We start from the raw sequence: 27,436 nt of genomic DNA, 5'->3' as shown, positions 1-27,436 counted from the left end.
CCTCTGTTCCAGGGCCAGTTCCAGCCCAGCGGCTGCTTCCTGGTCTTTACCTGCCAAGAGCCTACTTGCGGCCGTGCCTGGCTGACACCCAGTGACTCTGGTGGTGATGATCTTCCAATTCTCACCTGCCCGCCCCCACTCGCTTTTTGAATTTGAAGCCAAGCCCTTCATCATTTTCTCTTCAGCCCTTTATAGCTAATTCACTCTCATAGAAGACAATTTAACAAATGACAGATTCCACACCATCTTTCAATGTTTTGTGAGCATTCATGGCTTGACATTTCAAGCATTCATGGCTTGATAATACAAGGGTTTCTGTTTCATCTCTTTTTCTACCGTTATTCTAAAATGCACCCAAATGACACGTGCACTTGATTAAAAATAAGAGTATGTAAGAGCTCATGATAGAAAGACCCTATCTCTGTCCACCCCACCACCACAACCCAAAGACAGCCATTCATACCCATTCGGTCGAGGGAAGTGAGACACCGTTTTCAGTTAATTTCCTAGTGGTTACCTCCATGTCTCTAACTCAAAGCTTATGTGATCAGTTCTTCAATCATTAACTTTAGACATTGCTTGTTGCCTTGGTAGATGGAAATTTAGGTCACTTACCCTTCCTACCACGCCACGGCCCCCTCCTAGTGCATCTACAACACTAGATTTAGTACTCTACCAGTAAATTTAACTAATATATTTGAACTTCTATTTCTTGTTCTATCACTATGGGGACTATCTCCTCTCTTCTCATCATAACAGATAAGGATATTAAAACTTCCCTCCTCTCTCCATCCCTTCCATCTGTCATCCCATGTTAGCTGCCCTTTTCGTTTTGTATTTTCGAGGTAGGTCGCATTAGCATTCTGAACCACAGTCATAAATACTTTTTCCGTCTCTGTCTGATGTGGCTCCAAGCTGGGAACATGGCTTTTTTTTTTTTTTTTTTTTTTAATTGGGGCAGCTGCCCTCAGCCTCCCAAACATCCGTTTCTGATTCTGCTCTTGTTGCGTAGACTGATGAAGCCTGTGTCTGCCGTCCCATGCTGCCCAACAACAGCCCTAGCCCATTAGCTGTATCTACATAGCTCTGTAGTCAGGCCTCTTGACCGCCAGCACACCCTTGCTGGTCCTTTTTTTTTTTAAGATTTTATTTATTTATTAGTGAGAGAGAGAGAATGAGCAGGGGGAAGGACAGAGGCAAAGGGACAAGCAGACTCCCTGCGGAGAGGGTGGCCAATGTGGGGCTTAATCCCGAGACCCTGAGATCATGATCTGAGCCAATGTCAGACACTTAACGGATTGAGCCACCCAGGTGCCCCATCCTTGCTGTTCCTTATGATAATTGCCCCCTTCCCCACCCACCAGCTGCTGATGGTCTTAAGTACTATCAGCTGGGTCTCTACTCTGCCAAGACTCTCTTGTTCCCATTGCTACCAGGGAGCCCCACTCTGTACCAGCATCTCCTGGTACCCCATCACCATTCTTATTGCCTTAGCAGACGGTGGGGCTTCCAGACCCTCTCATGGAACAGAGCTGGTTAGTGGACTTTCTGGCTTTACATAGTGTGTGCCTCTCTAACATGCCTGAGCTCTTGGATCCCTTCCCCTACTGTGTGCCCTGCAGTTTGGGAATTTCTTTTTTTTTTTAATTTTTATTTATTTATTAAATAAATAAAAATTATAACAGGATTTATTGTTTTTGCACAACACCCACAGTTTGGGAATTTCTATTTGACTTTTTTCTAGGTTTCAAAGATATGGCACACAAACATACTAGTCATTCTGCAAGCCCAGAAGGTTTAAGAGACTTCATGATTCTCAAGTGTGTCAGCCCAGATGTCCCTATGCCAAGTTCCAGGTCCTTGTTCTTCTCCAAGCATGATCCCAGTGGCATTGCAGAATTGTTGAGGTCACGAATTCCAGCTTCTCTGGAGCTTGGCTACCCTCAAGGCTCAGCCCTGAGGCTGATCCAGAGCTTTGCCCTCCTGACTCAGGAGACGCACATGCTTTATATGCCAACTCTCATCCTTGGCCTAATCATCACTGAAATGATGACTAGTCATCCTCAACCTTTGCCCGTCTTTCTCCAACACAGTCATGGCCCTCTGGGACAGCCGTCTGATCCCCTAGTCCTTATAATGATTCCTTCCTAGCCCCTTGAGCACCTGAGACACTGAGACACTGCGCCTGCGAGCACGGCCCTCCCCCCAACAGCCCTCCATTCCACTTCGCCACCAGCCCAAGTCTTAGAGTGGAAATCTCAGAGCATGCCAGGGGCTGCCCCCCCTCCATCGGCCAGCCCCACTTTCTCACTTTGGAGTCAGCCTCGGACACATTGTGGCACCGCTGTCTTAGGTGGGTTCTTCAGGAAACACTCTGAGATGGACAGCTGTGGGTGGGTTTGCTGGGGAGTTGTGTCAGCAGGAACGCAATGGGGAGATGGGAGAAATTTGGGCACCTACAACAGCCACAGCAGCCTCAGTTGACACCAGCTGTCCTGGAATAATTATGACCAGTTTGGATGATAGACTTTGCTGCCATTCTATCATGCCTCTGCCATGCCTCCCATTGCTCTAGGCATGAAGGACCCTGCACAGGTAAGACCCTCGTGCCTATCCTCTCCCCTGGGTGCAACCAGCTACTCCATTTTCTCATGGGTGCCATCTTTAGAGTCCCCATGGTCCCAGGGGCCACTGGCCCAGGCTGACTGCTTCACAGGATCTGTCATCTCCCTCTGGTGGGTAAAGAAATTTGGAAAGAAGGGGATGTCAGTTTCTGAAGCCATTACTCCTGCAGCTCTGACCGCAAGCTAAGTGTGGTTCATGGCAGACAGGGACCCCGCCCGGCTTACAGCTGGTCCTCTGCTAAGCTGCCAACCACCTGTTGCTCACAGTGTCCACCCTCTGCTTGTCATTGAGGGGCCTTGAGCACCCTGTCTATGAAGCTGAAGAGGCAGAGCTGTGTTCAGATACCAGCAAACACAGCCTCCTCTTCCTGGCAGCCCAAGCCCTCCCTCCCACTGGGCGGTCCATTATTTGAGGACAGATTGATGTTCCTTGGTGGCTGCTCCTTGGTGGCCCTCAGCCCCCCGAACTGATCCGTGGTGTTTAGGCAGGAGGGGTGGACCAGGGGACTCCGCTCAGGAAAGGGTTTTAATGGATTTAAATTTTAAGGGATTTAAATGGGATGCTGCATTTCCCGGGCTTTGCCCTTTCATCTGGTGCCAACCAAGCAGTGGCCTCTGAGGGCAGGGAGCTCTCCTTCCTCATCAGAGGATCCTGCTGAGATCCTCCCTCACAAGGAGTAGGGAGTTGATACTGCTGAGAAGCCATTTCTGTGAACAGTTTTCAACCTGATCCCCATGCTTGGGCTCAGCTTCCTGGCTGTGCCTCAGAGCCCTTCTGTTGCCTTGATCCTAGGCTCTGGGGACGCCACATCTACCCTTCCTGGGGTGGGGGCGAATGCACAGAGCTGCTGCCCACCCACGGCACTCACTGAGTGGCCTCCTCGGTCCCCTCCTTTCCCTTCCAGATGATGAAATGGTCTTCCTATGACCTACATTTTTTCCCAGGATGATTTAAGACTGCGCTTCTTCTTCACTTTTTGGGCACTATATATTTTTAATGGCATGAGAGCAGAATCACCCGGCAGGCAGGCCTCTCCTGATCCTGCCCTCATGCCGGCTTCCTCAGACCTGCTTAAAGGCTAAGTTTTATCTGTTTTGTTTTTAAAATTCATATCCTTGGATCAGCAGAAAAGGTTAGAATTAATGTTTGTTGTTACATAAAGATGGAAAGCCAGATCGCATCTCGGTGACGTGTTGGTTAATGGGACCCGGCGTATATGAGGACAGGAGAAGAGTGACGTCACCATTAGCGCCATTGCCAGACGCGCCTGCTGAGCACTTCCAGGGACGTGGCGCTGAGCTCCAGGCTTTCATGCTGGATTGTAATGCCAACTTGATGGAGGAAGTGGGGCCTATCCTCTATCAATTTTCAGATAAGGACGTGGGAAGGGGTTGTAGGCACCTCGGGGCAGAGGCTTTCTGTACATCTTGGCATCTTTTGTGGCATCTGGCAGGGTCCCCTGCACATAATGAGGGCCCTAAATATTTGTTCAAAGAGTGAAATTGCCCGAGGTCATGGAGCTAGTGTGGTCTTGGAGCTCCTAATGAAATGTTCTCTCCAATAATCCAAGCTCCCTTTGTCTCAGTGAGCCAAAGGTTTTGAAAACAATGAATAAACAGATTTTAATGACTTCAAAACTCTGAGGCCAAACAAGCTGGAAGCAGGAAAGCAAACAAGTTTTAGATGAAAAGGAGCAGTTTCCAGAAGTCTGAGATGCCAACGATCCCTGACGGCCTCAGCCATCTCATCTTAAATGGAACGAATGGTCTGACAAGATGAAGGGATGGCCTCCCACTTTTTCCGGAAAAGTCCATCTGCCTTGTGGTCCTCCGGAGCCAGGTGAACTGTGCAAACGTGGGGGACAGCCGTCCGGCCGCTCCGCGCCCACGTCCATCCTCAGGATCCCATCCCTGGCCTCCTGTCAGAGTGAGCCCGTCCACAGGGTGAAGTGAATTGAATCAGCGCATCCTGCTCCAGGGCGTGGGAGCTAATGCGATAAAGGGCCGGCCCCAGCGACGGAAGCATATTACACCCATCCATCACCCACTCCCACCGAGCGGCCTCCGTCGGAGTCACCGGCTTGAGCGCCGGAGATGCTTCTGGAACTGACAAATGTGAGCAGAGTTCTAACCACTTCTCTGTCTCTCCTGATACAAGATTTGGGTTACTTAAGTAGGCTAGAGACTGTTGCCTTCTGACGGCTTTAAAGGAAGGAAATTGTGGGGAGTCTTCCGCTACAGCAAGACATTGGAGACCTTCACCTCCAGAAGGCGGGTCTGCTTTTTCTGACCTCCTCCGTTGTTGGAGGTGCTGAACTCAGGCCAGCCTTCCCGCCTCCCTCTGTCCATCCTTTCCTACCCTGTGCAGAGCACTGAGGCACGGGCCGCACGGGACAGAGGAGGGACAACACATCTACTCCCTCACTGAACAAAAGAAATCCTGGACCATCACTTCCTTGTCCCAGGGGCTTGGGGTCCCTATCTGTAAAATCAGCTGTAATAATCCCACGTATGCTCCCACTGCATTCTGTTAATGTATCCCTCTGGTCTTCATACCGCTCAAAATTTACACCAGCCCTCGGGGGGGTGGGGTATAATTACACTCATCTACTCAACCAATTCATAAACTCATTTACGGAATACCCAGTGTGTTCCACGTACTGTTGTAGGCACTAAACCTCAACAGATCAGCCCAGCATTGTAGCCTTCTGAGAACAGGATGCTACTAGCCTCATTTTAAGGGAACTGAAGCTCAGAGACCCTAAGTAACTTGTTCAGGTAAACAGAATCTTTAAAAAAAAAAAAAAAAAAAAAAAAAAAAAATGACCCAAAGTGGGGGAGGACATGGGGAGAACGAAATTTTTTCATGATATCAAATGATCAGAAGGGTCTTTCATATATGAGGAGCCCCAGCTCTCCATAAACTCTCCAGCAAGATCTCCAGATGTGCGTAATGCAAGTGGTACCTCTCTTGGGCTTTGTGACCCTGACCGCTGCTACAAGCTCCTGCACAAGTCATCCTGGCTTCACGGAAGGAGAGGGCTGGGGGGCAGGTGAGCCGGATCTAGACAAGCCTCAGAGGCTGATGGATCTGATTTTGAATCCTAGCTTCAGCTTTGAGATAAAATCAAGTATTCTTTGTGGGCCTCAGTGCTTTTTTTATCTTAAAAAGGAGGAAATATTACTTATTTTGCAGGGCTCTTGTACAGCTTAGAGATAGCGACAACAAATAGATGGTGCTGACAGGAGGGGGCGGGGTGTGCAGCAAGAACGCGAATGCTGCCCCAGGCGGTCCCTGGTCCTTTCCCTCTACTTTGTTCTATCGAAAGATAAACAATAAGATCAAGATTATTTGAAGAATGAAACAGAAACAATCGTAGCAGATTGTCCTTTGCAGTAAAATATTCTAATTGCTCTGCTAGATTGGAGACCAAATCTCATTATCACAAATATGATCATTAAAATTCCGTATCACAAAATACTTCACATCTCAAGGCTGACTCCCTCGCTCACTTTAAGCCAAGCAGGAAATCCACATGTATGGGGTCCATCGTGATTAAAGACACAGCCACCTTCTCTCATCCTCCTGAGAGACACCCCGGGGCTGGATGAGGACAACACGTGGAATCCGTCTGGAATATTCAAAATCAGCAAATGCAAATCACACAACCTGATTTGTTTCCTGTACTCAGTGCAACTAAATCTGGAACAGCCCCCTCCAAATCCCAGCAAAATTGGACTTATTCTCTATCTGTCCCCGCTCAAAACAAATAATTCAGAAATCTTGCAAAACTGGTTTTCTGTTTCTGCCTGTTTTGGCTCACTCATCATTTTGTCCTTTCCTCGGTTCCATGCGTATTCGACTAAAACCTCAAGGCTTACTTTCTTCCAAGGCCATTCTCCGAGGAAGAGGGCGTTAGCTTTCCTTCAGCCCCTGCTGTGCTCTACCTCTGCTAACACTTCATGTGTCTTACCTGCATTGCTTGCCCTCAAGAGACTTAGAAGCAAACAGGAAAAGCAGAGCTGCGTTCAGTCTCACGGTATCTAGTTTGGATGCCACAAGTGGGGCAAGTGCAGAAGGAGAAGAATTTCATTCCAACAAGGAAGGTTCTACAGAGAAGACAATATTTGACTTGGGGCTTGAAGAAGAAGCAGAATTGTGAGACAGAAATTTGGGAAAGAGAATCCGGCCTCTGGGGACAGAGTCTATTGGCCAAGTGTAAAGATTCTTTGCAGACCAAGTAAACCCATGTACTTGGGTCTTATTTATTGAAAGGAAGAAGAAGAAGGTTCAGATGGGTAGGTTCCTATATTTGCAACCTCTGCAGTGACCACAGGTCAGGGAAATGACTGTCAGTGGAGTTCTGCCTTCTTGAGTAGCTAATTTCCTTTCGATGGTTAACAAATTCAGATTCACTGGTGTAAAATAGTTCTGCGGGCCCAGGGTCACAACACAGGCCTGAAGGTGGGTCAGTGCTTGGTACAAACATCCTGGACTGTTTGGGGTCAGTTCAGATTGTGTTGGTTCAGGCCCCAACTGTTCAGCCAGACCTGGGCCAGGAGGGGAGCAGAGAGCGTAATGCTCGTAACATGATGCATTAGAGAGCGCCTGGTCAATTATGTGTCCATTAGCTAAGTGGCCCTGGGGCTTTATGACTTACTCTTTTTTTTGTAAATACAAAATAATAACAGTAACAGCTTGCCATCTCCTTATCCTGCTGGAGAGAGCGAGTATTTCATCTGTCATCATACAATTCCGGCTGCTCCTCCGGGCGATTCATTCCAAGCTCCAGGATACAGAAGCGAATGGAAAGTCTGTGCTCTCACCCTGACCCACCTCAGCAGGAGCCAACTCAGTCCCTCCTGATCGAAGATCGAAGAGGGAGGGCAACCGAGCCAGTTCAGGAGTTTGGGTGATGGTTTTAGTGCAGGAACCCTTCAGGAGGGATCAGATAACCCTGTAGTAAAGCCAGCTGGGAGAGGTCCCTGATAAGTCATCCTGATGGCAGACGTCTCTATTCCAATCTGCTCTGCCATCCATCCTTGCCCTCCTGGGCCTGCAGGTGTTTCCAGCGCTCTGGGACAGCAGAGAGGTGATGCGGAGGGGAGTGTATCTTTTACATGGCAAGAGAGCAGGGCTTCCTCTGGCATAGCTCACCAGGTCTGGGCGGCCTCACGCTAAACCCCAAACCCAAGTGTGTGGCTGCTTGGTGTTGGTTCACCTCAACCAAGGGAAGCATCACTCAAGGCCTACCAGACAGTATTTTCCCCCAGAATACTGTCCCCCCAAATACTTCCCCCAAAATACTGTCTGGAAATTTTTATTTATTATTTATAATAAATAATTATAAATTATTATATAAATTATATATATTTATAATTATAAATTATAATTATTATAATAAATAATTATTTATTTATTATTATCCCCAGAGGATAAAACATAGGAGGTAAGAAGAAACCTGCCACGGTCAGACCTTCAGGATGATGCACCCGGATGTCAGTGCACAAGAGAGCTGCTATGACTGCCACCCCTACTGTTTGTTAGTACCAAGTCCCCTGGGTTTCTGCGGGGACTCTATTGAACGTGCCAGTGCGCCTCATGTGGCCTGGGCCAAACCTGGGAGGCTGAGAGCCCTGACGTCACCCCAGAAACCCGGCCCCCCCAGGGCTGACGTCCCATCTCTCATTCCTTGGTATTTGTTTCATTTTTCTCCATCTTCTTTTTCTTATTACGGTTTTGGTTCCTGACACACTTTCTGAATGGCCCTCTTCCCATTAGCTGGAGAGCTTGTGAATTAATTATCATCTCTTTATGATATAATCAACACTGATGAACCACTTCAAAGACCCAGAGCCTCGACAGTGTATCTGCCTACGTGTTCCTTCTGCACCTGTTCTTCCATCCTCCCCCCACCCAGGGCAAACGCACGTCTATTAGTACCCTGACTTGTTTTTTTAAGTTTTGTTTTATGTACAATTTTGTTTCTTTTTACTACAAGTACACTTGCTTCTGAAGTGGTAAACAATATTCTCCTGGGTCTTAATGTTTCACCCAACATTTTATGCATGCATATATAGTATATAATGTGTATATGCCGTATTATAGCAAACAGTAATAAAATACATGATGACTATAGTTCATCTATGTTTACTGCCATTGTGTGGCAATATCACAATTTAGATATCCAGTGCTCTGCCAAAGGGCATCTGGGAGAATGTACCATTTTTGCTGATATAAACAACGCCACTAGAGCATTGTTGTATGAGTTTCCTGGTATAGATGTGAAGGTGTTTTTCTTATGCATACATAGAGAAGCCATTGACTCGTGGGGTATACGAATGTGCAACTTGGTAAGACAGTGCTAAACTGCTTGCCCAAATGGTTGTGCTAATTTGTACTTCTACCAGCAATGTGTAAGTGATCCAATTATGGACATATTCTCCCACACTTGGTATTGTGAGACTTCTTCATTTTTGCCATCAAATGAGTGCACATGATGGTGGGAATTAATTGCTGCAACATTTTTTGAATAGAATCAGAAAATATTTATTAATTTTAATTAATTTATTTTTTAAAAATAAATTTATAAATAAAATAAATTTATAAATAAATTTAATAAAATTTATTAATTTTAAACAGACTGGCTCTGTAACACAGGAGTACTACTTTGGAGCATATATTCTAAACAAAACTTGTGAAAGTCAGTATATAAGAGTAAACTTGAGGGATGTTTGTTACACTAACTTTTGTATTAGCGGGAGCCTGAAACAACCCGAATATCCATCAATAGGTAATCGACTGAACAAATTATAGGAAATCGACGCGTAGATTAAAATGCAAACATTTCAACAAAACTGAGTTAGATACGTGTGCAGCGACTTGGAGCATGTTTGCCAAATTTAAGTGAAAAAAGCCAGGAACAGAGTCATGTGTATGATAACATGTTAGCTCTTCTAAAAAGAGTGGGAGTGGGCGCTATGATTGCTTGTATCTGTCTGTGTGACAGGTGGGCAAAAATACACCCAGGCTGTTAATCTTGATTAAGTCAAGAGAGTGCGACTCTAGGGGGTAGGACATGCCGGCAAGATGGCAGAGCTGGCCTGTAATTCAGGTCCCTTTGGAAGCCTCTCCTCTAGCCTCAGTCTACCCCCGCAGGGGCCAGCCCTCTGTTTCACATTATGCAGTCTCTTCACATACCCACATTACAAAATCAAAATTCCTTATTTGGCGTTTAATATCTGTCAAGAGCCGGTCCTAGTCCATCACGTCTTCTATGCATCTACGTGGGCAATATGTTTTAGCCAGTGACACTTGACTCTTCTCTAAACATTCCTTGGACTTTCCTACTCCTGGTCTGTGCTCATCCTGCTTTCTCTCCATCATGGCCCCCCAAATCATGTCTCTTCTTCAAGAGCCAAGCAAAAGTGTTTCTCTCCCCGCACAGCCTAGAGATAACCCTGCTCCAACCGAGTTTGGTCCCTGTGTGTCTCGAGACTCAGCATCCCAGGAGAGAGAATCCTATTGGCCTGGCTCATGTCGAGCATCCTTGCCTTTTTAAAAACTAGTACTCATCTTCTCCATGTGAATTCTGAGCCCACAGAGAATAAGACAAAGGAATAAGGCCGGGGGAGACCAAAATACCATTTGTGTTACGGCTAAGTCGTTTATTAGAGAATGCAATGTAAGTATGCGTCCACCTTGAGAACCCCAGAGATAGAAACAGCCTTGAGCGTTGGACCAGGGAGAGCCTCGGGTTCCTGTACACGGCTCCTCCTAAGAGGAAGTGGAAAGAGATGGGTGATGCCTGACTGGCGTGCGTCTACTTTCTGATAACCATAATAAATCCCTCGTACTTCCCCGGTGGTGGGGAAGGACCAGGGAAAGGACACACCATATTGCTCTTTCAGACTCTGGCCAGAGAGCAGCGTACTATGATCAGCAGCCTCACTGGACCACACAGGGCAGGCCAAGTCCCCAAAGAAGGGGGATGGAACCCGGGCAGAAAGAGACGGCAAGTGTTTCCTGCTTCCGCCCATACACACACATGTCCTGCTGGAAGAGATGGGCTTCACCAAACCTTCCCGATCCCTTTTCAAAACACAGGTACCCTTGGCAGGGCCCGTCTCCTCGGCCCTTCCCCTTCTCCCAGCCCAGTGTTTGGCCACGTGTGACGGCCAGAGCCTCATGGCACAAACGAGACAAGGATAAAGAAGTAAAAGGAATCAATCATCCAAGTTGGTGAAGTTGCTGAAATTATAGTTTTCAGGATCCCCCGTCTGCACTCTGCCCTCCACAGCTCCTTCTTCCTCCCTGTCAACCTCTCAGAAGATACCAGCAGGATGGAAATTGGGTTCTGCTGACACAGGGGCGGGGGCCCAAGGTTCAGCCACCCTCTAGAAGGCAAGAGGATAGGGCCCAGGAGCCATGGGCTGGGACACAGGATCCTCCCGGCCCCTAGCCCTGCGTCCCCAGGCCGGGTGTTCAGTGTTACACAGCCCACAGCCCACACGCTGCTGGCCCAGTGACCTCTCGGTGACATGCTCTCTCAGGTCAGGACCTCAGCTGGGGCGTGGTGATAGGCACAACTCAGCCCCATGCGTGATGACGCACCTCATAGAAGCAGCAGATGGAAGTTCTTTCCATAGGGATCCCTGAAGCTGCCCCTCTAGGCCTCCGAGTCTGCAAGGACTTCTGTTGGGGAATAAGCCAAGGACTTAAAATAGTCAGAAACCAGCTCACCTGGTGGTGAGCTCAAGAACTTTGAGCAAAGCATGATTTTGGATGATAGGGGAAAAAAATCAATCGAAGATGAAATGGAAACAGAAGTTAAACACTGAGTGGCTGGGGAGGAAATGGACAAGAGGGACTTTAAGGAGGTTCTAGGATTTCCTGACATCGGGTCTCCCCTGCTAGATGGTGAACACAGGCCATCTTTCAGCATTTCTGAGTCCGAGCTTCCTCATCTGTCAACAGCACACACACTCACACATATGCGTGCACACATAATAAAGTCACCTAAGATAAAGTGTCCCACCCAGGGCACATACCAGTCCCTTTTCTACTGCCTCCGGTTCCTGGTTGTTTGTTCAAAATTCTCATTTTCAAAGGCTGATAAATTTTGAGTCTTTCCAAGCAAAGATGAACTCCTGTGGCTCAGGAGCAGAAAGGGGCAGATTTGCTTTACCCGTGGAGAGCAGGTTCTGACCTGGGCCCTATGGGCACAGGGGAAGCCCCTTCAGTGAAAAGTGAGGGGCAATAGGGGTGCCTGGGTGGCTCAGTGGGTTAAAGCTTCTGCCTTCAGCTCAGGTCATGATCTCAGGGTCCTGGGATCGAGCCCCGCATCGGGCTCTCTGCTCTGCAGGGAGTCTGCTTCCTCCTCTCTCTCTGCCTGCCTCTCTGCCTACTTGTGATTTCTCTCTGTCAAATAAATAAAATATTTAAAAAAAAAAAGTGAGGGGCAATAAAGGGGGATGGGTGGGGGGGTCCAGGCACTAATCTAGTGACCGAGGAACCCAGTCACCTGGAGGGAGGACTCGCCGGGGCTCTGAGAGTCCAGCTGAGGGCAGAGCCCACACTGGAAGTTGGGCTATGTGGCCCCAGCCCCAGCCCTGAAAGTTAGGAGGGGGGGCCTCCACTTCTTTGGTCCTCAGCTTCCCCGTCTTGAGAATGCCAGAGTGGGAAAAGACACCCGGAATTCTCACATGCGTTGTCGGCCTACCTGGGCCTGTCTTCAGGTTCCGCTACTGAAAACAAAGAGGCGTTACTTCTCTCCAGAGCTGGCTGGCTGCAGCGTCACCGGGCTGCCTCTTGTCGTGATTTCTGCAGCCCTGATGGAATTATTCTCTCTCCAGAAATGTTCCTGTGATAAGCAATTTCCATGCCCACGTGAAGCACATTTGTTTTCTCTGTGGCAGGAAGGGGCCATTTAGTGAATTACTTCTTTTTCTAACCACTTGGTGCCCTGGGAGAGTTAATTCATTTCACAGAGGCAAGCAATTGACTCCCAGGGGTTCACCATGAGCCACGCCAGGCCTCCAAAGCTTTGGAAAATTACCCAAGCCTCCCCGCGGACCCCATCCCAAATGGCCGTCACTGCTTAGCACACTGAACAGCATCCTTCAAGGTTCTTTGGCTGGTTATCTGTTTCCCGCTGAGCATTTTCAGAACACCTTCTGGGTACAGGGCCCTGCACGAGGGACCTGGGACGTAGGGAGGACAGATGTGTCACTTCTTTAAAGGCACCAGATGCAGCGTCAGGAGACCTTCCACGAGGCCCTGGGCCAGCCCCGTTATCCTCCATTTCTCCAGCTGAACGATGAGGGGACTCAATCGTTTTTTACTAAAGAGGCTTTCTTCAGCCCTTCTAAAAGGCTTCAAGTGTTTCCAGGGCATGATGGGAGGGTAGGGGACCTGTCTGACCCCCCAGAGCCAATTTGTCACTGGACCTCAGTACATACCTGCCTGTCTTCCTTCTGTGCCTCCGCTTCCTACGCCCGCAATGCCTCCCTCTCCCTTCTTCTGCTCCCATTCCTTGCCTGACTTCTGTGGCTATGGGTTTGACAAGATTTTGAGGTCTTCAAGGCTTTGAGTACTAATTAGAGCTCTGCGTCTTTGGGAATCTATTTATTTGCACATTGTAAACTGTCAGGTGAGATCAGTTCATAGATTACAGAACATCAGGATCATCCTTAATAATGGGGCCTACCTCTCTCATTTTATAGCTATGATGCTGAAAAGGGGACGGTGAGAAATGCCCAAGGTGACCAGGGAGTGATTTGGGGCAGAAGAGGCTCCCATTGGACTCAGATCTGCTGTTGGCCAGACCATGATTCTTTCGTGTAATTACTTTATTCATGTATACATTCAACAAATTGTTTTTTAAAACATTTTATTCAGTTTATTTAAACTAAGAAAAAAACCCAAAAAATCAACATCTCCCACCCCCACCCGCTGCCTCTTACCACCACCATCTGTTCTTTGTATCTATGAACTTGATTTTTTTAAAAAGGTTCTATGTATAACAGAGACCATGCAGAATTTGTCTTTCTCTGTCTGACTTATTTCACATAGCATAATGTCTTCAAGGTCCATCCTTGTTGTTGCAAATGACAAGATCTCATTCGTTTTTATGGCTGAATAATATCCCACATCTTATTTCTCTGTTCATTTACTGATGGATGCTTAACTTGTTTCCATATCTTGACTACTATAAGTAATGTCACAGTGAACATAGGACTCGGGTATCATTTTGAATTGGTGTTCCCGCTTTCTTCAGATAAATAACCAGAGAGGAATTGCTGGATCATAGGGTAGTTCTATTTTTAATTTTTTGAGGCATCTTCATACTGTTTCCCACAGTTGCACCAATTTACATTTCCACCAACAATGCACAAGGGGCCCCTTTTCTCCACATTCTCGCCAACACTGTTATTTCTTCCTTTTGAAAATGGACATTCTAATAGGTCTGAGGCTGTTGTGGTTTTGTAGTTTTGATTCGTGGCTTTTATTTGAGTTTCCCTATGATTAATGATGTCAAGCATTTTTTCATGTACCTGGTGGCCATCTCTATGTCTTCTTTGGAAAAATGTTTATTCAGACCTTCTGCCCATTTAAAATCAGATTCTTTGTTCTTATGCCATTGAGTTGTATAATATAAGTTCTTTATATACTTTAGGTATTAACCCTTTATCACATATATGACTTGCAAACCATTTTCTCTGATTTAGTAGGTTGTTGTCTCTTCATTTTGTTAAGGATTCCTTTTCTGTGCAGAAACTTTTTTAGTTTGATATACTCCTACTTCTTTATTTTTGCTTTAGTTGCTTTTGGTTTTGGTGTCAGATTAAAAAAAATTGTTGTCAAGACATATGTCATGAAATTTACTGCCTATGTTTTCTTCTAGAAGTCTTCATCTCAGGTCTTACATTCAAGTCTTTATTCCATTTGAGTTAATTTTTGTGCATGATATAAGACAGTGGGGGCACCTGCTTGGCTCAGTTGTTAGGCGTCTGCCTTCAGTTCGGGTCATGATCCCAGGGTCCTGGGATCGAGCCCCAAATTGGGCTCCTCATTCAGTGGGAGGCCTGCTTCTCTGTCTCCCACTCCCCCTGCTTGTGGCTTCTCTACCAAATAAATAAATAAAATCTAAAAAAAAAATACAGTGGTCCAATTTCCTTCTTTTGCATGTGGCTGTCCAGTTTTCCCAACATCATTTATTAAAGAGGCCTTCCTTTCCCCATTGTATATTCTTGGCTTTTATGTAATAAATTAATTGGCCATATATGCATGGGTTTATTTCGGGGTTCTCTATTCCATTCCCTTGGTCTATGTGTCTGTTTTATGACAATACCATGCTGTTTTGATTACTGTACTTTTGTAATAGAGTTTGAAATCAGGGAGTATGAAGCTTCTAGCTTTGTTCTTCTTTCTCAAGTTTGCCTTGGCTACTTCCATACAAATTTTAGGATTGTTTGTTCAATTTCTGTGAAAAATAAAATTGGAATTTTGATAAAGATTATATTGAAGATATAGATAGCTTTGGGCTGTATGCACATTTAAAAAACATCAGTTCTTCCCATCTATGAACACGGAATAGCTTTCCATTCACTTGTGTCTCCTTCAGTGTCTTTCATTAATGTCTCTCAGTTTTCAATATATAGGTCTTTCACTTCTTTGATTAAATTTATTCCTAAGTATTTCATTCTTTTTGATGCAATTGTAAGTGGGATTGTTTTCTTAGTTTCTCTTTTTGGTAGTTTATTATTGTATATAGAAATGTAACAGACTTATGTGCATTGAATTTTGTATCCTTCAACTCTACTAAATTTGTTTATTAGTTCTAAAGTTTTTTTAATGGAGTTTTAAGGATCTTCTATATATAACATCAGGTCATATGTAAATAGTGACAGTTTTACTTCTTTCCTTCCAATTTGGATGACTTCTATTTCTTTCTCTTGCCTAATGGGTCTGGATAGGACTTCCAATACTATGTTGAATTAAAATGGTGGTGGACGTCTTAATTACAAAGTTATCAAGTTCTTATATGCTACGGCCTGGATTAGGTACCAGACAGAAAGATGAAAAGGGCCTTCAGAGAGTTTAGTCTGATAGATGAGAGAGACCTGCAAACATTCCAAGTGATATCCTAGGTGGTGCCAGATTTGAGGCTACCCAGAGTCACGGAAGCCAGGGGAATGGCTTGGGGAAGACTTCCAAGAAGAGGTGACAGTGGAAGCAGATAAAGGATGTGTCCTAGTTCATTGGGAAGGAGATATGGGGGAGTCCATGACAAAGCATGATCAGGAGTGCTTTGACGTGGAGGCTCTGGGTGCTGGCAAGGGAAGAGAAGGTTAAATAGTGAATTCGGCATTGGTGGGAGCCAAGTGCTGGGCCATGACCCATGTACTGTGGTCTGAGTAGGTGCTTTCCTCAAGATTCTTCCAGCATTCAAGATTTCCCTTGACAATTGTTCCTCTATTGCATATCCTTTTATGGCCTTCTTGGGTGGGTGTGGTTCCTCCACATAGTCAACTCTGAGAAGTTGCAAGCCCTGTTACATTGTGAGCCCTTGGCCTCTCCCAGCTAGAGGACTGAGATGGCTGCCCCTGCCCCTGTCAGAGCTCCAGCTCCTAAGAGGCAATATGGGATGGATTGTGAGGACTGGGGCCTACAGATATGGTCAGCCCACTGGACAGGGTGGGTCATCTTGGCGGGGGAGGGGTCCTAGTAGAAGATGGCATAAGGAAGTGTAATGGGAGTCCAGCCTCAGGAGATCAGGAAGAGCTCATATGCAGACAACCTGGGCCATGACCGGGTCTGGCGTAGGGGTGGTTCAGAGAACCCAACTCTGATCAAAGACTTCTAAATCCACATCTTTCCCCTAGAACTTGGACTCGATCCTTAGAGTCACAGTCTGTCCAGCTGCCTTGAATGTCCCACTGATAACTCAAACCATCATATCCACACAGAGGTCATTGTCTTTTCTCCACATCCTATGGTTTTTCCTGTGGCCCTGCCTTTGAGAAGAGCATCCAATAGTCACCCTAGATCTTGCCCACATTCTGTCATTTTCTGCCTCTTAAATGTCTCTCAGCTCTTCCCCCACCCACTCCCCACCATCCCTACCATACTCTCCCGTACAAATCTGCATCACCTCTCATGCAGATTCCCAGCCAGATCCTAGGCAGCAGATCCTCTCCCATCTGTTGGCATTTGGAGTCAGCTTTCCAAAGAGCAGTTCACATGACTTAACCTAATGATTTCCTCAGTGCTCCCAGAATAAAGTCCAAATGCCTACACCTGGCCAGCAGGACCCTTCAAGATCTGACTTCTGCTGATCTCTGAACAGCAGAAGCCCAGCCTAGGTGTCAGGCAATGTCCATGTTGCCCCTGTGGTCTATGGACTTCCAGGGCCACACTGATATAGGGATGCCCTAGGTCACACAAGGCCTGACAGTTAGATTTCCTTTTTTGTCATGCAAGTGCCTGACAAGCTTTGGTTGCTGAGGCACCTACTTCAGAAAGAGCTCTGTCCACTAAGCACACTGCCAGCCATATAATTAGATGAAGAGCAAGTGCTACCTCCCTACCCCCACAGTTTCTTTGTTTAAAGGTCTTCGGTTGATTTAGATAACTGACCATTTGGTCACATTTTTCTTTTCCTTCCCATGCTTTAAATCCTGTTTTTGTTGTTGTTGGATTCCCCCCTCCCCATTTTTATGTTTTAAATTCACTCATAGAGAGTGGAGCTGCAAAAACCCTTGGCCCCTACCCTCAACCCTAATGAAAACAGAACCCCAGGCCCACACTCCCTCTATTTACTCTTGACCTCACTGTGTGGCCCCAGGCATGCTGTGTACCCTCCCAATGTGTGAGTGATAAACCTTGTCTCTTGCAAAGTTTCCTGATGGTTACTCCTTGAGGGTGCCTTGCAATCATATTAATAACAAGGGCATAAAACAACAAGGGCCAGCCCAGCCACAACATTAATTCCAAAAGGGGGACCTAAGCCCAGATAAGTACCTCCAGGCATTTCTAGCTGGTAGAAACACAATCGACAGCCTGAGCCTAGCACAAAAGCCCCTAACTCTGGCCTCTGGCCCTTGGGCTTCCAGCATAGGGCTACTGCCTCCAGGAAGACTCAGTGATCTCTTCTCCAGGCAACTTTTAGGCCTTACAGGGAGCAGAGTGCTAGCAGTCAGGTCAGACCAGTGATGCCTAGGAGGAGAAAGTGTCACTCAGGCCAGGCTGAAGGGCAAATTCTGGCTGGCCTCTGCTTGACCAGCATATCAGCATGCTAAGAGGAAGTCATACATCCTGAGTCCCTAGAATTAGCTCAGCATCCCCAGAAGGGCACATCTTACCTTGATTGATGAAGGGGATGGACTAAATAAAAACTCACAAACTCCATTTCTTTCTCAGGCTACCCAATGTCTGGGAAATATTAGCTGTTCTCAAGACTTCAGGTAAGCAATAGGTATTTATTACAATATGTACTGCTGCTTGAAATAGCCATTCTGCTTCATCTTTCATCTCTACAATCTAGCCTTTTCTCATCACTTCTCAGAATATATAAAAAAACAAGACAAGTGTGCTTCTAAGCTACGTTAAGAAATTTAATCCACGAGGAGAAAACCCCTATAAAATACACATCGGATATTGTGAGTGTGCAATTCTTTATCCATCAGAGTTCTGGGCTGCAAGCAACAGAAATGGACTCCAGAAACAGCAAATGAGTTCATTCAAAGAATATCAGAATTGCCTTGATGCCTGGAGAAGCAGGAACAGAAGGAGTAGGGGGAAAGAAGAAGGAAGAGAAGGAAGAAGCTGAGGAGGGGGAGAAGAAGTAGGAGGAGGCAGCGGAGGAGGAGAAGTAGAGGAGAAGGAGAAAGAAAAGAAGGAGGAGAAAAGGGAGAACAAGAGGAGGAGCAGGGGGGAAGGGCAGGGGTGGAGGGGGAAGGAAAGCAGCCAGAATCACCCTAAGACCTGCTACTGGAGTAACTTGGGGAAGGTACTGCTACCACCAGATATCACAGGTCGTACCCCCAGTATCTGACAGAGGGCATTGCACACAGCACACTTTGTGTGGCCACCTTCAGAGCCACTTCCGAGAAGAATGCATCCAATCTATTGCTTAAGAGATCTGAGGGCCATGACCTGAAGTCATTCTTGAATTCTTCCTTTCCTCTCATACCCCATACCCTCATACCCCACGTTGAATCCAAGACAGATTCCAGATAAATTTATTTTCCAAAATCACCCAGATTTCTCAATTTTGTCCCCTCCCACTCTGCTTGTTCTTAGATCAAAACTTCACTGCCTCTTGTCAAGAGTATCCTATCTGACTTTCTCTGCACTGCCTCCAGATCCATGTGCCTAAAACAGAGATGTGATTTCTGCTTCCAGCTAGGGCAGACTGGCTTGTATCAGACCAAACTTTCTGCCAGAATTAACTGGAAATTAGATAAAATATATTATTTTTTCAAAGTCCACTTGAAATCGTTGCAGAGCTACCAAGGCCAAAATGTGAAGGGCCAAGTTTCTGCAAAGAAGGGAAGTACAAAGAGGTAAACCTGGCACACAGCCTTTCTTGAGGTATTTGCCCACTTGTAAGTAGCAGTTTGGAGTTTGAGGAGCTGAGCAGAGCATTCAACAATCTCACAGGGCCAGAAAGACCAAAGTTGGAGTAGAAGATCTACCAAAGCAAAGGAATGCCTAGCCTAACTGCTGATCAGAAATGAAAGTTTCCTCTGGAGGAAAATAATATCCTCCAGAGCATTAGATAATCTCTATACCCACAATGTCTATTTTCTGCAATGATGGAAATATTCTATAATATGCAGTGGCCAATACAGTAGCTGATAGCCATATTTAGCCAATGAACATGTAAAATGTGGCTAGTGCAACTGAGGAAAATTGCCGAGGATACCAGGAGGCAGGATCAAATGACTGAAAACCAAGAGGAAAGGAATCAACATAAGCAGATCCAAAGCATATCCAGATATTGGAGTTGTCAGACATGGTCTTTAAATCAGACAGACCATGACTCTCTATATTTATTAAGATACAGTTTGGCTGGATATTATAAAGCTTCCCTAAAAGATCATTTCCATAAAAGAAAAGATGACACACAAGAGTTGGTAGCTGCTTCTTCTATGCTGTCATTTTTGGTTCTGGCTTTCATTATCAAGGTGATTTTGTAGTCCAAAATGGTTGCTGGAACTCCAACTATCATGTCCAAGTTGTAAACCAAAAGAAGAGGAAATGCAGAAGGGAAAATCAGGGCTCATCTAGCTAACTCACCTCCTTTTAAACGGCCTTCCTATAAGTTTTGCACAGTGCTCTGCTTATATCTCTTTGTCAAAACTTGTTCATATGGTTGCCTTTAATTGCATGGGAAGCTGAGGAATACAGCCTTTGGTTTTGGAAATTCATAGTCCCAGCTAAACAGCAGGATTCTGTAAAAAGGAAGGAAGGAGATAATAAGTAATCGCAGCAGACAACTAAACATCTCTGTTACACACTCCTATTTAAAGACCTTCAACAATTCCCCACTGCCAGGCACAGAAAGCCCTTCCCAAATAGGCTCCTTCTTCTCATTCCAGCTCTAGCTCCCGTCCATTCCTCCAGATGTTCTCTGCTAAAACCCCCTGCAGCCACTGACCACTTCTAAAACAGATGCAAGCCGCCAAGCCTTTGCTCCTGCTCATTCCTTAGCCCACGATGCCCTTTCTCTGACAAGTCTGACTATTTTCAAAGCTTAATTCAAAGGTCATCTCTTTTGTGTAACCTTTTCCAGGGCTCCTAGTCAGAACCAAATCTTTGTGCTGGCTCCCGTAGCTCTATGTGGCTACCTGCCTTATTACATTTGCTTTGAGCTATAATGATCGGGTTTCATGTCATCTCTCTTTCTAAATTCTGAGTGTCTCCAAATCAGAAACAACTTATTCTTCCTCTTTATTCCTCTAGAGTTTGCTAGTGTTTGTTATGTGGTAGGTGTTCTGTCAAGTTTGGTTGCATGGATGAGTAAGAGAAATTTAGTCAGTTATAAATCTCAAATGCTTTCCCTCTCTGACGTGTGCGACTGTAATGCTGGACAGCACCGCCTTCCTACAAAACGGAGGTGATTCTGCTGATTCTTTTGGTTATGCCAGAGTTGTGTTGTGTTGCACGTTGCGTGAAATAAACACGCTGATCTGGGACATTATTTTGTTATTTTTATACATGTTAGATGATACGATGGCACGAAATCCACTTAACACAATTATAAATAGCAGAACAAGGAATTCCATTTAATTCATCAGGGTAAATCAAGCATCACCTTTGTGTTCCGCAGCAGGAAAGATACCGTGTGAAACCCCCACCCCTCTCCCTTCACAGCTGCACACCAAAAAAAAACAAAAAAACAAAAAACAAAACAAACAAACCCACGTTTACAGTTCTTGCCTTCTAGGAGTGTGAGACCTGGGAAAAAGAAGACACAGAACTCCAGAACAAAAGATTAAAATAAATGTCATAATAAATTGTACCTGCTCGCTACAAAATTGTATCTGTTCCTACAAATATTTAAAGAAAGAAAGGAAAGATAGAGGCAGGAGTGGTAAGGAAAGATTTTGGGAGACAGTGAACCCTTTAAGCTGTCTTTAAAGACACATCACAATTGGCTGGCTCAGTGACTATCACAGCATGAAGTATGGGCCACAGGTGGGACAAGAAATGGTTTTGGGTGGATCCAAACACAGCACTGAACAGTATTAAATTGCATAGCATGAAGATTTTGCCCTTTTTCATTCTGTTTTGTTTTTTGTTTTTGTTTTTGTTTTCTTAGTTTATATTAGTAAGAGTCTCCATTGGTGCATTTGTAACGGAGTAACATTCCTTCTAGTAAATATAGGACATGTCTCGAGCCTAGAGTTTGGCAGAAAATAATATTTAAATAAAATGTGATGACACTTTGGTTTTTTACTGCATTCATTTGTTCTGGTATCTTCTATTTATGGCAAGCGATTCTGTTGTGTGTGTGTGGTTTTTTTTTTTAAGATTTTATTTATTTATTTGACACACAGAGAGAGATCACAAATAGGCAGAGAGGCAGGCAGAGAGAGAGAGGAGGAAGCAGGCCTCCTGCTGAGCAGAGAGCCCGATGCGGGGCTCGATCCCAGGACCCTGAGATCATGACCTGAGCCGAAGGCAGTGGCTTAACTCACTGAGCCACCCAGGCGCCCCTGTTGTGTGTTTTTTTAATCCTATGTTTTCACTTTCAAAATAAATTGATTTATGTATAAAGGAAAAGCCAATTTAAAGAAAGCTAGTAGAGAGAGTGTGGACTCTGGAAAATAATCTAAGGGTTTTGGGGGGGGGAGGTTGGGTGAGCCTGGTGGTGGGTGTTGTGGAGGCCACGTATTGCATGGAGCACTGGGTGTGGTGCATAAACAATGAATTCTGGAACACTGAAAAGAAATTTAAAAAATAAATAAAATTTAAAAAACAGAAAGCTAGTAAATAACTAATAGTGCATATGGTATTTGGATATAGGGATAAAGGGTAAAGGTTGGCTTCAAGGACTGATGTTTGGGAAACGTAATGCCAGTGGGTGTGAGACTTCCTCAGCTATGAGGAAAGATGTGCGGGTAGAAGATTTCAGGTGAGCAGGGCAGAACCCAGAAGGGGATGGAGAGGCGGGGGGCGGACGGGGAGCTCTTTAGGCCGGAATGTGGAGAACGTTCCCACCAGGCCACCATGTCCTCCTGGGAGCAGTGCCAGTGCCGTTCCTGGGCCTCACCCGGTGTCTGCTTCAGGACGCGCTCTGTGGGCAGGGCTGTAATACAGAGGGCAGGCACCATGGAGAGGCCTGCCCGGAGAGAAGCAGAGGCACACGCTGGAGATCAATAGTTTCCAATAATGAGGCCCGGAGAAAGGGCTGCCATAGCGGTCAGAGCCGCAATCCCTTGTGCCCAGCGACCCACACAAGGACATGTCGCAGGGGTCCATGGGACTGTGTGTCTCTGACCTCCTAACCACACCTGGCCTCGCCTGGAGGATCCAGGAGTGTTAGCTCCTATGTCTGCCCTCAGAGCCCTGGTCCTTGACCCCTACCCTTTATTTCCTGTCCTCATTTCTGCCCTCTGATTGTATGTGAATTGATTCCTCCTTTCTCTATCTCTTGTTCTGAGAGGACAGGACATCGAACGCAGCCTCCAGCGTCCTACAGACAAGAAAAGCAAGGAGGTGGGGAGGAAAGGGAGGGAGACTGTGCTCTGAATAGGCAATCGATGTGACATTTCCAAGTCTGGCTGAGTCTCTGGCTGATCTGACCCAAGGTACCAAGTGACGCGACACAGGGTGGAGGTTCTACTTCTTGGGATCCAATGCCATCAATCTAGACCCTGCTGGCAGCACTGACTTCCCTTGAAAAACATTTAAAAAAGAAAAGGTCAGAACCATTTGTTTCTCCGTGTGAATGAATTCACAAAGTCCTGGCTGCTTGTCCCCAGAAGACTCAGCACAAACCCAGATGACTGCTCTAAATCTTCCGGAACGAGCTCTAGGCAAAGGAAGACTTTTGAAGGCAAATTCCCCAGATCTGAGTTCCCCGACTCTGCTGCATCTAGTAACAGAGCAGAGCCATGTGCAGGAGCATGAGGTTTATGGTTGGATGGTTGGAAGTTTGAATCCTGGTTTTCCCACTTACTGGCTTTGTGACTTTGGGCTTATTACTTAACATCTCTGTACCTCTCTCTTATGTAAAGCAGATATAGTGAATAATAATAAACCTTGTCTCATAGGGCTGACTGAGCTCAGCTGGATTTTTCTCTTTTTATTATTATTAACATATAATGTATTATTTGTTTCAGGGATACAGGTCTATGGTTCATCGGCCTTACAAAATACACAGCACTCACCACAACACCTACCCTTCCCAATGTCCATCCCTCTTCCCTCCAGAAACCTTCAGTTTGTTTCTTGAGATTTAGAGTCTCTCTTATGTTTTGTCTCCCTCTCTGGTTTTTTCTTGCTTCATTTTTTCCTTTCTTCCCCTATGATCCCCTGCCTTGTTTCTTAAATTCTACATATCAGTGAGATCATATGATAATTATCTTTGTCTGATTGACTTATTTTGCTTAGCATAATACCCTCTAGTTCCATCCACGTCATTGCAAATTGCAAGATTTCATTTTTTGATGGCTGCATAATATTCCATTCTATATGTATACCACATCTTCTTTATCCATTCATCTGTGGATGGACATCTAGGTTCTTTCCATAGTTTGGCTATTGTGGGCATTGCTGCTATAAACTTTGGGATGCACGTGCCCCTTCAGATCACTACATTTGTATCTTTGTGGTTAATACCCAGTAGTGCAATTGCTGATGGTTTGAACACCTGGGGGCTGGCTGAGTTCTTGCTCTCTCTCCATGGAGCCTCCATGGCTAGCTTGGGCTTCCTCCTAACCTGCTGGTCTTGGAGAAGTCAGACTCCTTCCAGAGTATCTGACTACTGTTGGGGAGGAAAACTTTTCCTCTATCCTTCAAATATTCTTCCCGCCTAAGAATTAAATCAACATGAGGCAGATTAAAGGAAAAAATAAAATTTAATTTCATACATACAGTAACTCCACATATATGAGAAGTTCAAAGACAGAAAGGTAAAATTATATAAATATAGATATCTATACCTATATCTATATTCATATAATTTTATATAGATATAGGTAGATAGATCACCCTGAGATAAGGAATCAGATAGGGGCCTGGGGCTTCAACAGGAGGAGGGAAACCCACAGGGCAATAAGGAGAGCAGATGTTTGGTAGTAGATATTTACCTAGTCATATGGGTGGGCCATTTAGATAAAATTTAACTCTTATAATAATTCTTATTCTGGGAAAGACTTCCCAGTTTGGATACTTCTAGGTAGTTAAGGCAGGGACAAAATCTCCCAAGCTTGCTGGGTGTCAACTGCCTTCAGCTCAAAATAGTCCACATGCCAAAGTAGCCCATCTGTGGGGGGGGGGGGGCTTGCTCTGACCCCCTGCACTGTTTCCAGAACAAACATTCTAAAAGCTCAAGAGGCTGAAAGTCTTCCCATGACCTAGCCTCAGAAGTCACACAGCATCACTCCTGCCACATTCATTTGGTTACACAGGGCCAGCCTGGATTCAGCCTGGAGACAACGTACACAAAGGTGTCAACACTGAGAAAAGTGAATTGGGGCCATTTTGGGGACTAGGTACTACAACAGCTGACAGCTTCTTCTAGCTCACTATTGAAAAGAGCTCTGGATTTTGAATTGGAGTCTTGGCCTTGAGGTTTTAGGTGAGTTACTATCATCTTGAAAGCTCCCCCTGGCTTATCTGTAAAATAAGGATAATGATACTCACCTCACAAGTTGTGGTGAAGACCAAATGTCATCACATATGGATAGCTCCTAGCACAGTGCTGGGCACACAGGAGCCCCAAATTCCCTTTCCCCATTTAGAATAAGGAAAAGTCCTCACCACTGACATTCTTAGCCCTCTTCAGAGGGGGTCACCTCAAGACAAGGCTGCTGTCACTCCGTTGTTTCTTAACTCTGCATGTATGTGCCAGGAAGTTTAATTTAGCTTGTCACCTGTTGGGTTTATCATTGGCCCTGAATAAATAATGCATAATTTAGAAGAAGTCTCTTCGACTCATGCTGCTATGCCACAGTCCTTTTGAATGGAATTTCTGCTAACTCTACAGTGGGTTATTTAAAAACAATTTTTAAAAAAAGGTTAAGCCACCGGATCTAAGAAATCCCAGAAATGCTTTCATTTGCTCTTGACCTCTGTTTTTTTGAAACCTGCCAGGAAGCAGCACACATACTCATTTGGGATTTAACATGAATTACCAAGCAGCTGGAGAGAACTCAAGGTGACAAATTACTGACATTTGTTCTGAATGCTGCACTTAGGGCACCAGAGAAAACCACTTAACCTCTTAGTGTTTAGCTCTGTCCCTTCTCTGTGGCTTTGGGCCTACCTGGGTTAGGAGGGGTCAGAGAACTCAGCAAATGCAGGTACTCAGCCTGGAGCACCTTGAGTGGTAGAGAGACTGAGGTGCCAATCACATGTGTATCCGCTTCTTCCAAGCTCTCCCAACTTCAAGGAAACTCTTTATCAAGACAGAAAGCAGCAAACAGTCTTGGCGCTCCTGAAAATTTGGGCATTGGCTTCTTTGGGCAGGGAGAGGCAGTATCATAGCAACAGACATATAAGATAGTGGTCAAAGGAGGTGTAGACTATGCAAATGTGGGCAGAAACTCTGGGGAGGTTTCTGAAATTCCTTATCCTTTGGCAAAATGACTTCATGGAACAAACATAGACCCAGGAGATGCTCTGGTTCTGCTTTTGCCTCGCCAGGAGCTCTTTCTGCTAGATCCTCTCTTCCATGGGTTCAGCTTCCAGAACATCCTGGTGGAATCCCACATCTCATGTTCTGTCCTATGCTCTGAGCTTCAGGTCCACACATCCCACTGCCTACCAAACAGTGTCTTCTGGTCATCCCATAAATACCTCCCCTGATGTGTACAAAGCTCATGGCCTATCCCTCTATATCTCTCATCTCTAAGCCATTCCTGATTCTGGTTGTTCACCCAGGATGAATGTCTATTTATCCAATATTCAAGTCAGGAATTCCAAAGTCTGTCCTTCTCCTGACTGACATCTAATCAGTCACTGTGCCACATCAGTTGTCTTTTGGAATTATCTTTGTATACAATGTTTAGCCTTCATTTTCCCCATCTACCCTGCAACTGCCCCTAGGCTCCATCACCTCTCACTTGTACTATGGGAGTGGCTTCCACTGGAGCCTTCCTTTCTACCTCTCCTCTCCATGAGCCAGCCCCAGACTCCTCCTTCCTAAGACCAAGGTCCAAATAAAAGAAGAGAAAACTGCTAGGGCAGCTGATTAGCTGTTTCTTACTGTCTGGGACTGACTTTCCTATCCTGGGCCCTTTGTTTCTTCATTTGCAAAGTGAAGGAACTGGATAAAACCCTTCTAGGAGCTCCTTACTGCTCCAGGACTCTGTGATTCTTCTGAGAAACCTTCAGCAGAAAAGATAAAATAGCTTACCTGATTATAAGCTTCAGGAAGCCTTATCATATCCAAAGGGGTGAAATCACTAACTTCTCTTCAGTGCAAGTTAATGTCATTGATCTTCCCAATCCAGTTCAACTCAGCAGAAGACAATGAGTTTTGGGGGAAAAAAGAATGTGCTATAAATAAAAGGTTGGACAATTCCCTTTAGAAATAGCTGATCTTACAGAGATGTGGTAGTGAGCAGACAGAGGTCTCTTTATACACCAAAGAATCTCTCTGCAGCCTTTATGGGGTAACGGGAGTAAATGCAACATCCACTCTGAGAACATGGAGCTGGCTGGGAGTCCCAGGCTGTAGGTTTGGCTTTGTTGTGTGGCCTGGGTAAATTTCTCCCCCTCTCTGGTTCTGCTTCTCCATCTCCAGTTGGAATCGCTGATTTCTAGGCTGACACTAAGTCATCTCAAGGAGGTAAGTGAGCATTATGGGCCCATGGGAAATTAAGGATGTTTCCATTTCTTTCAAAGCCTTACTCTGAATCCAGAATATACAATAAAGAAGAAAAGTAGAAGAAAGTACCTATGATGGTTAATATTATGTGTCTGTCAACTTGGCTGGGCCATGGTGGCCAGATATTTAGTCAAACATTATTTTGGATGTTTTCTGTGAAGGTGGTTTTTGGATGAGGTTAACATTTAAATCCAGTGGGCTTTGAGTCAAGAAGGTTGCCCTCCATAATGTGGGTGGGCCTCA

This window comes from Meles meles, chromosome 4 (genome assembly GCF_922984935.1).
Source record: "Meles meles chromosome 4, mMelMel3.1 paternal haplotype, whole genome shotgun sequence".
Lineage (NCBI taxonomy): Eukaryota > Metazoa > Chordata > Mammalia > Carnivora > Mustelidae > Meles > Meles meles.
This window is presented reverse-complemented; position numbering follows the sequence as displayed.